This window comes from Scomber japonicus, chromosome 16 (assembly GCF_027409825.1).
Source record: "Scomber japonicus isolate fScoJap1 chromosome 16, fScoJap1.pri, whole genome shotgun sequence".
NCBI classification, from domain to species: Eukaryota; Metazoa; Chordata; class Actinopteri; order Scombriformes; family Scombridae; genus Scomber; species Scomber japonicus.
In genome coordinates this window covers 16,107,179-16,118,862 of record NC_070593.1, presented here as the reverse complement: position 1 = coordinate 16,118,862, position 11,684 = coordinate 16,107,179, and positions in this window count along the sequence as shown.

Below are 11,684 nucleotides of genomic sequence, written 5' to 3'. Positions count from 1 at the left end.
TTAATTTAGTGAAAACATTATTATAAAAAGGGTAAAAACAGAAGAATGAAAAAAATATGCAATCAGCTGAAGAAATCAATGAAAAATGTTATAATTGTATTAAAATACAATAGAACAATAGTTTAGTTTTTTCTTATTGTCTTTGGGAACTATGCAAGTATAAAAAAAGAAGGAAATAACCTGATTGATTGATTTTGTAAATATGGTTGGTGCATGTGCAAAGACTGAATTGGCTGTTCACATATGAGACAAATTGAAATTTAAACATAGTTAATCAGTGAAAGCTGGGAATTGAGATAAACCTGGGTTGTAGCAGTTTCTTTATTTATTCTGCTTTTCAGTGTGCAATTCGCTGGAAAATTGAAATATGTTGTTTGTATGCATGTACATTTGGGAAAAAAATAACACCATAAAATGAAGTAGACTATTTAAAAGAATATAAATTGTCTATGTGAGTTTTTTCAACTCCACTCCACCCCTGAAATCCTGTTCCAGACGACCACTCCTGTAAACCCTGACTTCTCAGTGAAAAAGTATGGCGTAATAGTTTCCTTCACATGGCCGTGGGCCTCTCTTGCATCATGATTAACTGCCTCTCTCGTCTCTTTATGAAGAAATCGACCCACCTGTGTCTCTGCTACCAAATGATGACACACACTGTTGTTTACATTCTGCTGGATGACAGATTATCATCAGTCTGCACAGCTGCAGGTACAGGGAGCAGGCAAATTATTCCCAAAACTTCCAGAATCATCAAAAGCGTGCAAATGAAATGATGAATTAGCATGCAACCAAATCAGAGGGGCCACTCTAACGGTTAACAAGCTTCAACACCATGCCGTAGGCAGCATGAAACATGACACTTGATAAAAATTTGAATTGTCTATGGTAATCTGGTGTCTGAAATTAAAACAATTATGGTTACTTGTCAACTTTAAGTTAGCCTTTATATGCCACTGCGACAAGTTTTAAGCCAATTTAGACATCAAAAGATAAATTCACATTAAAACCTTAAAACCCCAAAGCACAAGATAAAAAGAAACACCTGAGTGAAAACAAACAGCTTTGTTAGAGACTGAGGGGGCTTAAAAGATGCTATCAGCAATATTCAAAGTTTGTCCCTACACACACACACACACACACACACACACACACACACACTGAAACTAACAGTAACTCCCCATCCCCCCTCTCTCTCTCGCTCACTCTCTCACAAACACACCACAACCTCCTGCTCCTGGATCCTGGTTTATTGTTTATTTATCCCAGTGGAAGGACACCTGCTTCTCCTGGAGCTTGTTTGTGTTTGCACTGAGGACATGGGAGTGAGGGAGGGATACAAGGATGTGTGTTTGTGTGTATGTCTGTGTGTGTGTGTGGTTTTTGTGTGTATGTGAAGTGAGGCTGGGAATATGTACCTGTGCTGCTGATGGTGGGTCTAAGTAGATGCTGACTCATCGGAGCGCAGCGAGGCCAAAACAGATAATAGAAAAACAGAATCTGGATCAAAGCTGAGAAAAGACCAAACAAGTGACTCTCGTGAAGTGCAAGATACAGATTTGCAGGCCAAAGTTCTCATAGATGTGAAGCCTCCAAGATGAAGAATAGTTTACAACAAGTAGTTGTGTATATGCACCTGACATTCTTGATAAGTGTTAGTCTAGCTTCCTTCACACGCCACTGAAACAGCACTTCTCAAAGTCTCGTATTACATATTGATGCAGGGTAATGCAGGAGTGAGCTCTGACTCTCTGTAGACAACAGTATCCTGATCAACAGACTTGGGCATGCTGTGCTCCTAACCCTGATCAACTGTTCTAATCTGCAACTCTGCCTTGTGGTGTACTCCAAGGCATTGTTCTAGGTCCTGTCTTGTTTGCCTTGTACATAAAAGTAGATAATGCTAGTTTAATAAGTTTTGAAGGATGATGTCCAATTGAATATCTCATTTAACCCTTTAACATGAGAAAATTGTTAAGTTTACATGGCAGTCTAAATTACATTTGATATTGGCTTGTGCTGATAACAGAGATTCAGTAGAAGTGTATGAAGGCCTTGGTTCCTTCTCCTCATCTGTTAATCCACACTCAGAAATGATCTAAGTAGGTGTCATATTTTATCCAGACATTATCTCTTGACCAGCTGACCAGATGTGAAGCCTTTAATTCATTTCTGTTTTTGCCAGTTGGAGAATATTCTGAAAATTAGGCCCACTCATCCCATCTATATTATAATTGTCTCTTCACTTGTCAAAGCAAGACAAGGCTGGATTATTAACAAGTAGTCCAGGATCCTGTTGAAAGCATTTGACAAAGTCCCCATCAAATTCAAAATTCAAATTATGCAGCCTTTTATTACCAGTGGGTCTTGAATGGCCTCTGATCAGGGATTATCCATTGTTCCTTATTTAAGGACTCAAAACTAAAGGAAACTGTACTTTTGGAAGTTGTGGCTCCTACACTTTGGAGCTCTCTTTCTCGAGGAGATATGCTATGTGTAATTTATGTCTTCCTTTGTGTTGTTTGATGTTTTTTGTTCTGAGCACTGATCAAGAAGTTTGCTCATTTTACTTACTGTACTTAATAAAGCCAGAGTTAAACCAAAAAGGAAAAAGACACAGTTTAATCATTCCTGTCTTGAGGAGAGAAGAGCAATTTGATATCCGCTTTTATTTTAAAGTAAAGAAGAACTCAATCATCAAGCTTTTTTTGCTGCTGCTCTCCAACAGAAGGTGTTACACACACCTAGGCTTACTGTAGTTACTGGTGTTAAATAGCCTTCAGCAAAGAAATGATCTCATGACTGTTTGGAAGAGATAGAGAAACAAACATACAAGGAAAAAACGAAAAGAGCCGCAATAAACCACAGACCAGTAGGCAAGGAACATTGAAATGTTACTTGTCTACTGCAGTTTTTTAACCCAACACTTTTCAACGACTCAAAACCCACCAAGATACTTGTCCTCTTTCTCTGTTTACTTAGTGGGACACAGCCCCCCTTGTCCTGTTTCTCATCCGTGTTTTATACCCCTTCCCATCTCAACTCCCCTCCTCCCCCTATCACCTTCCCCATCCTAGAAGACAGTTGGTCTACACTGCCATCCTGCATCACTCCAGGCACCTAACTGGGATGGAAATAAGATGCAAATCCGTCTTGACTTTTGAAGCATGTAAGCACTTGTCTGAGTCAAGAGCGCTAGTAACTGTATTGATAGTCTGTTTGAGTCACACTGGACCGTCAGTTTGAGTGCAGGCTTGAAGTTAGAGAGGTGAAGAGTTACTGTTGTTGGGTAAATAGGGGATGAGCCTATATGAACAATGAAACAGTGTAGTGATGTGTTTGAAGATGATTATCATGCTGTAGGTCTCCCTACGTGTTAACAAACACCACATATCTGCACAGAGTATTTGAGGTTTGAAAGTGATGTGAGCTGTGTAGGAATATTAAATACATCTACTCAACTCTGTCTAGATGACAGATGTGTCTGATCCACAAATATCATTTTATTGACATTATGGGATTGTCATCCCGCCCCTTTAACCGATTACTTGTGGTTTCTTTTGCTATTAGAGCCTCACCGGTTGGGACTTTCTTACTCTTTGATTATTATATGAATTCTTGATTTAAGAGCTTAATTATTCCAGTGTTGCAGGGTTGGGTCTCAAACAGCCTGACGGCTGTGATGTTTTGCAGTGTTTTGCTGAGGCCGGGGTTAGATGGTATCACACTGTTCCCACTGATGACAGTAAAAACAGTCACAGACACTGAAGGCACGGCAGACCCGCATTCAACTCCACAGCTAACACCATCGCTGATGCGTGCACACACACACTGCAGGGAAACAGGTCAGGGGTTTTTCAGGTGTTATGGGATTCTGGGATTCTTGATGGAGTGTTTGTATGTTTTGCTTCACAACACTGCTGATGTTTTAGCCCTGAGCTTTAACTATTACTGGCCATTCAAAACAATTGAAGTGACCGTTATTATTCACAATATTGGTAGATGGTGCAAAGAACTGAATTATATTTACTGTACAAATTTTCATCAAGTGCTCATGGAACAGACCAATATAAGACTTTCTTCTGAACTAGACCACGTTTCCATCTTCAATTAATCTTATTTTGATCAAACTTCAAAGATAAAATGTTAAGATTAAGCCATGCAAAAAAGTGGATTGATTGAAAAACAGTGTATCTTCTTCATCACATCTGCAGAGATATTTAGTCTAGACAACTAGCAGCAGTGTGAAAATTGAATATAACATATTATACCATTGGTCATCACAGCATGAAACAAAGTGCAAAATCCAATCCTGGGTTTGAACCCACTAGCTGTCTGAGGTTTTTCTGTGTAGAATTTGTATATCTCTGGTTGGGTTCTCTCCAGGTGCTTCGGCTTCCTACACCAAAAACATGCAGGTTAACTGGCCACTCTAAAGTGTACGTAGGTGTGAATGTGAGTGTGAATGGTTGTCTGTCTCCACACTAAATGTTAGTCCTTGACTGGCCATGGGGTACCCCGCCTCTTGCCCAGTGTCAGTTGAGATTGGCTCCAGCTCTCCCTGTGACCCTCTAGCAGATAATTAATAAAGAAAATTGATGAATGGATTATAATCTGTTTTTTCCAAAAAACATATTGTACAAATATACTCCATCACATATCATATTTCACACCACTTCCCTCCCATTTACCTCATTATCTCCCTACTTTTATCTTCTGTTAAATATACTGCTTAGGTTTGTTATAAAAATGTAAAGTGGGAAAAAAGGAAAATAAGGTCTACGTCATCATCTAAAGGCATATAAATGAACATAGCACAAAAAGTAAGGAAATTTGTGTTTGGTAGAGTATTTCTTTGTTGTAACAATGCTTCCTGGCAATAAATCTTATATCGTTGGAAAGCCTGTTTATTTCCCTTTTAAATGGTGCCACATTTGTAAGGAACATGCATTTGGGGGATTAGCAGCAGAGCTGAGTATGTGGGTTGCTCCCATGAAAAATTTGGCAAATCTTCTCTGCCAATGCCAAACAGCTTATTTTTCTGTTGCTATTGAATCTTGTTTTGAGCTTCTGGTACCCCCAGGCGCTGCCAATCAGGTACCAATCTGGCACGCTTGAGCAGGTCAGTTGGTCACCATCTCCAAACTGATGGTACATGGCATGCTGATTTTTGGAGCAGACACCAACTGACCTGCTCACGGGTGCCAGATTGGTACCTGATTGGCAGGCTGAGGGTTAGGGTTAGGGTTAGAGTTCCCCCAAATGCATGTTCCTTACAAATGTGGCACCATTTAAAAGGGAAATAAACAGGCTTTCCAACTGTATAAGATTTATTGCCAAGAAGCATTGTTACAACAAAGAAAAACTCTACCAAATACTAATTTCCACTATGTTTATATTTAGATAATAGATTTGAAAAACAATTAAAGGCATACATTCACATTCATACATTTATGAATATAATTATTTAAGCATGTTTTTCCAGTCCTGTGCAAAAATAATTTTCTCTTTCTGTGAAATACATAACTTTGCTTGTAATTTACATAAATCTATTTCACTGTTGCTGTCAAATTAAGGTCTGGATGGCATGAGTGAAATAAAAAGCGAGGTTTGCTCCAATTTTCATAGACACACATTTTGAAAACAGAGGGAGGAGTCTTGTTTTGGCAAAAATAATATTTGTGGCAGTTTTGAGAAGATGTAAAATTGTTGTGGAGTCTTGTAAAGAAGAAGTTGTTGCAGTGATTTGATGTTGATGCACAGTATGGTAGCTACTCTGTGATCTACAAAAATGAAAGCGCAAAAAGGAATACTAAAAGACCTGCCTCACCAAGGACAACACACACACACACACACACACACACACACACACACACACACACACACAAACGCATGTCTTATACTGTCAAACAAATGAGTGTTTACATCTTTTTGGTGTATATGTGAAGTAATTCATCTAACAAGATCAAATAATCATCTGTGAACTGTTAGTGAGATTCAGACACCTGATTTCCATGAACAAATGTATGGTGATATTTTCAGGCAGAATACCCAAATTATATTCAAAACATCCTCTTAAGAGTAATATTATTGTTTAGTGTGCATCTGTGGTTCTTCATCTTTCTCATCCAGCTTCTCTCTGCTGCCTGCCTGCTATTTGTTGCATGTTTAATCGTGTAAAAAGGGACACTATATTTACAGTCAGCGACAGTAAAAGTTGTGAGGTTATTATATGCAGCCAGGCTTGGTGCGTGTATGCTGCTTGAGGAATGCAGGCAAACAGAACACACAACATTCCTGCATGATCATGGACACTTCTATTTTGAGACTCACTTCCATGGGAAATTTTGTCATCTTCATTTGAAATGCACATATTGAGACGTCATAGTAGAGACAAAACTCTGGGGACACAAAGACAGAAATCTTTAAATTTATATGCAGAAAACAAGTATGTATCAGAACAGATCAGCCACTTTGGTTAACCACTATCTAAGGCATCCATCCCACTATTGTAAGACTTGGCACTCATTTAATGGCCATTTCATGGGAAATTTCAAGAATTAAAATCCCTCAATATCCTCTTCAAAAGATGGTGGTTCGTCTACAGTCTTCATATGTCCTCTAATCTCAGTTTTGGAGTCTCCCTGAGCTTATAAAGCACCCAAAGTTCAGAACAATCAAACAACACCTTTCTTTGTCAGAGAGCAGTTGATAATGAGAGCTGATGATAATTGTTAAACCTTACTCATCGCGGCCTTCTGACTTATACAGGCACCTGCATACAGACAACAATGTGTGCACTTAATTATATGTCACATGGACTCTGAGCAGAGTGGTGGAGGTTCATGGACGGGATCAGTGAGATGACTTCACTGAAGGCGGTTATTGTTGAGGAAAGCGTGGGAGACTGCCAAACGAGCTCTGCCACTTGTCACCTGGTTCAGCCTCTCCTTCTTCCCAGTCAAGTTTTGTTTGTGTCAGGATTGATTCTAACTCACCCGCATCGACGGCAATCACGGTCTGTTCACTTATTATTGCAAGAAACGGCCAGATCTTTTACTTCAGCAAAAATATCAATTACATAAATTAAAAGTAAATAAAAGTGAATGGAATTCTCCCAGTAAACCTTTCAGTACTTGTGTTTTTTGAGAACATTAAAACATTAATAAAATTATTCTTTGGGTTTCACAGATCCCAATGCTGTGTGCGTAAATGGTAAATGGACTACACTTGTATTGCACCTTCCTAATTTTCCATCCACTCAAAGCACTTTAAAACTACATATTCACCCATTTTCACACACACACACACACACACACACATATACATGTCACATTATCTAGCTTAATCAAAAACAAAATTGAATATAAACAGATCTGTTCATTTTAATACATTTACATTCATGTAAATGTGGTGATATCTGTATATTTTTAAGCCCCAGAGGCAGCACTGTTGTTCTGTCCAGTAAAAATATGAAGCTTCACCACCATGCAAGGTGCCAACCTGCTCATCAGGATGAGTCTAATCACTCACTCACACATGAAGGCACAGCCTATACGGGAGCAGTTTGGGGTTCAGCAAACTTTGACATGAATGGATGAACCAGGAATTAAACCACTAATCTTCGGTAAGTGTACAGCCCACTCTATCTCCTGCCACGGATAATAATAATTTCTTGCTCTTTTTCACTGAAGAGAAAGGCTAACATTTAATATTATGAATTCAGTTTCAATAAGAACATACTGATTCACTAATATATAAGCAGCATTTTATATTGTGATATTGTAGCTGGTGAAGCAGGGGATACATTTATATTAAAATTTATCATGATTTTGGACAGACTAATTTTAATTGTCAAATCAGTCTACCTATCTATCTATCTATCTATCTATCTATCTATCTATCTATCTATCTATCTATCTATCTGTCTAACTATCTATCTATCTATCTATCTATCTATCTATCTATCTATCTATCTATCTATCTATCTATCTATTTAGCAAAGAAAGAAGACACAGTTTAGAATAAGGAAAACCTGTATGTGACAGGACTTTCACATGTATTTAGACAAACATTCAGGCTCACCCACACACAAATGCACTTGTGTACTCTCTCAGACAGAGACTCACCAGAGACGAATACTTCCTGAACAGATGTGCTGTTAAACCTGAAATGTGTCTTCAGGAGGAAGCAGGAAACAAAAACAGAGTCTCAAATGTTTCTGGGAAATTTACTCTGTTAAGCAACGAGCTGAGATTCAGAGACATTTTAATGTGGCTGGATGTTTTCCTAAAGCTATAATGTAATATCGCATGATAGGTGGATACTTGATCTGTTAGATTATGTGTTTTTTTCACTTTCAAAGTTGTCAGAGTGACACAGTGAAGTATGTATGGCCTGATGCATAAACGCCATATGTCATCAGCACATTCACTGAGGGGACTTTGTACAAAAAACACTGTAGTTCCTTTTGCTGCCTGGTGGTAGAGATGTTGCAACACTGGCCAAAATGTCATAAGACTGTTTCACTGAACGGTATCATTTCCTTTCTCTCTTTAAAAAAGGTAATTTAAGGTGATTTTTATTTTTATATTATTAATAAGAGGTCAAACACTTCCCCACACCAGCATCTATAGTCAGCCTCACCCTCATATTACATATGAGAAGAAGTCTAGGAAATAATCTGACACTAAGGAGAGAAATTAAACATTAAAAAAGGAAAATTAAACCATTTTCTCTTCATCTGTGCTCACAACTAAAATATGTGACAATTAGAGTTGAGAAGTGGAGAGCATGTTACAGAGGAGAGGTTTCACTCAGGGATTATAATTTGATTCATCACTACACACACAGACGCACACACACAGTCTCAGATTTGATTTTGCTGTGGCGATAGACTTAGCAGGATTTCAGAGGGCATGTATGAGCCTGCAAGAGTTTCTGTTGTCTTCAAGCCAACCGTTGCTGCTTAGTGATTACTGTGATCTCTATATTGTAAAGGTGTTGCTGCAGTGAAACCAATTTGTTCTCTCCGCCTGTTGAACCTGTAACATCAGTATGGGCGAGGGTATAGAATAGAACTGAGCAACCTGTACCTCATCTCCCATAAATACTGGAATGGCTTTGGGGACAATCATTGAGAAACTCTTCAGAAAGAATCTGATTTAGTATAACATCCTGATTTAATCTGGGTAAGTAATTCATGGAGGTTGCCCGCTTTGGTGAAAAAGTAAGAAAAAGTGTCGTAGGCAAGTGACAAGACAACCAAGAAAGTTAATGTCAGGCCCAAACAGAGAGAAAACAGAGGAGTTTCACTTGAACCAGGGCCAAGCTTCTGCGCCTGAGGGGGTTGAGAAACAGCGATGAGTGTGATATTCAAAATACATTTATAAAGTTGATTAGTGTTAATATAATAACTACAATATTTGAAGACTGTAAAAACGTTTCTCATTAGACTGGGCATGCTGGATAGGATGGAAATAAAATGCAATATAATATGACCTGATCCAGGATCATAAGCATGTCTGAACACACTTTTAACAACCTTGGTGGATCAAATCTAAAATTAAACCTGCATTTTTCGGCTAATTCCAGTATTTACTCTTTTTGAGACATAGTTTTTAAATTGACTACTTTTATGCCAAAAATTGTTACACTTGGTTTTACAGGTCGATAATATCCTGATCATTTTGTTTCCAGGAAAGTTTCCAAAACAATATGTGTGTATGTAATCTTTTACTAAGTACAGATACAATAGGGATCAGTCTTTGAGCTAGAGATCAGGTATGTTTTGGTGAGAAAATGAAAGAAAAATCCAGAAAAACCTGATGACACATGCCAATGTTTGATTAAAATCAAGCTTACAAAATAAAAGATTTATGAGAAATAGAATTAATTTAAAAAAAAATACACCAGATTTTGAAGTATTTTGACAACAAACTAATTTTACTGACTAAAATCCTATCAAAGTTTTTGCAAATCTTAGTTCATTAACAAATGGATTTCTTCGGTAAAGCTGCTGTAATCTTGACCTTCTCTGATATTCCCTCATCACAGCATCAAGCTTGATGATTTCATGTGTTGACAGAGTGCAGGGTCAGAGGGGGTGTGAAACTCCTGCTAAAACAACATCTTTACATGGATCTCTATTGTTAACTGATCCACAGACCAGTCAAACCAGCAACACCTCTGTGCTTGGTCCATCCCAGGGTGGAGCAGAGAAATCACTGCACTTAACACACTGCATCAGGCAAACCGTCACCTTTGGTTTTGATTGTTATGTGGGTATGGGTTTCAATCTGTGCAGCATACAAACACACGCGTACAAAACTTGCACTTGTTTTCCTGTCTATTCACTTTAACACTGTAAATCACTCTGGCTTCACCATAACATTTTATAGTTGTAATAATCTCAGTTTTTTAATTTGCTACAGGAAGAGTGAGAGGTATAAATGTACAGTAATAATGAAGAACAACTTCCCAAATCCAGGTTACTAAGTGCTTCACATTTACACAAATAAAATAATACTACATCGCAGAATTAATATAAAACATTTGAAAAAGGATAAAATGATAAAATGGTGACACATAAACAAAATAATATAAAACACTCTGCAGACTTTTTTGATCTGACCACCAGAGGGAGACTTATCCACTACAGCTCAGTCACAAGAGTGTTGCACTTTGAGCGGGAAACAACCAGGAGACTTTTTTTCCAGATGAACTGAGAGGCCTGTTGGCAGGACAACAGCTACAACTAGGCATATGATGTAATTTGTGGAGATTACCCACAATTCAGTATTTCTTCTTTAAAATCCCAGGACTATCAATATGGGAGAAATTTACTGATACATAGTGGATCCAAGTTGTGTAAGGCCTTAAAACTAATTAGGAAACTTTTGAATAAACTTTAATCAGAAGCCTGTGCAGTGATTTGTAGTGGTCCAGACAAAAGAAAGTATGATTAGTTCAAGCTGTTAGAAAGATAAGAGTAGGTGTCGTTTTACAATGATAATCTTAGTATGGAATAACATGACTGAAAAACGTCATTTAACATGCATCATAAAGTTCAATAATTCTGTACACCAAATTTCTGAACTATATACATAAATCTGTTTTTCATTCTAAATAAAAACCTTATTAGTCATTAATGAATGGTTGATGAATCATTAATGAATCTTTCAGAGAGCAAAGAAGTATTCTTTAAGTTTTAAGCATTTCATTTATGGAGAAAAAAAACTTCACAATCACACTATATCATGATCTTATGTTACCTAAAACAGCCGTCATGATTTCAATCAATGTGAAGAACATTTCTAAAAGGTGATTTTTCTTTTTTTAAATAAATATAAGTCCAATTTAACCTGGAACACCCTATGTACACTTCGATGTTCACTTGAATGGGAAAGTGGTCACAGATCTATTCATTCATGTGTTTGAGACTGAGAAACTGAAAAAGTGAGCAACTGGGAGATAAAAGTGGACGAAGAAGCCAAAACTCTTGTTTCAGACTAACCAGAACATTGTGTTGTTCCGATGCACACCTCTTTGACACTTTACAGTCCTCACTTGATTTTTAGAAAAAGAGCATCAGTGTATTTGCTCCCTCTCTCCAGTCACAGGAAATAGCAGTTCTTTGTCAGTATAGCAATGTACGCTGACAGACAGAAGAGGGCAGTGTGTGA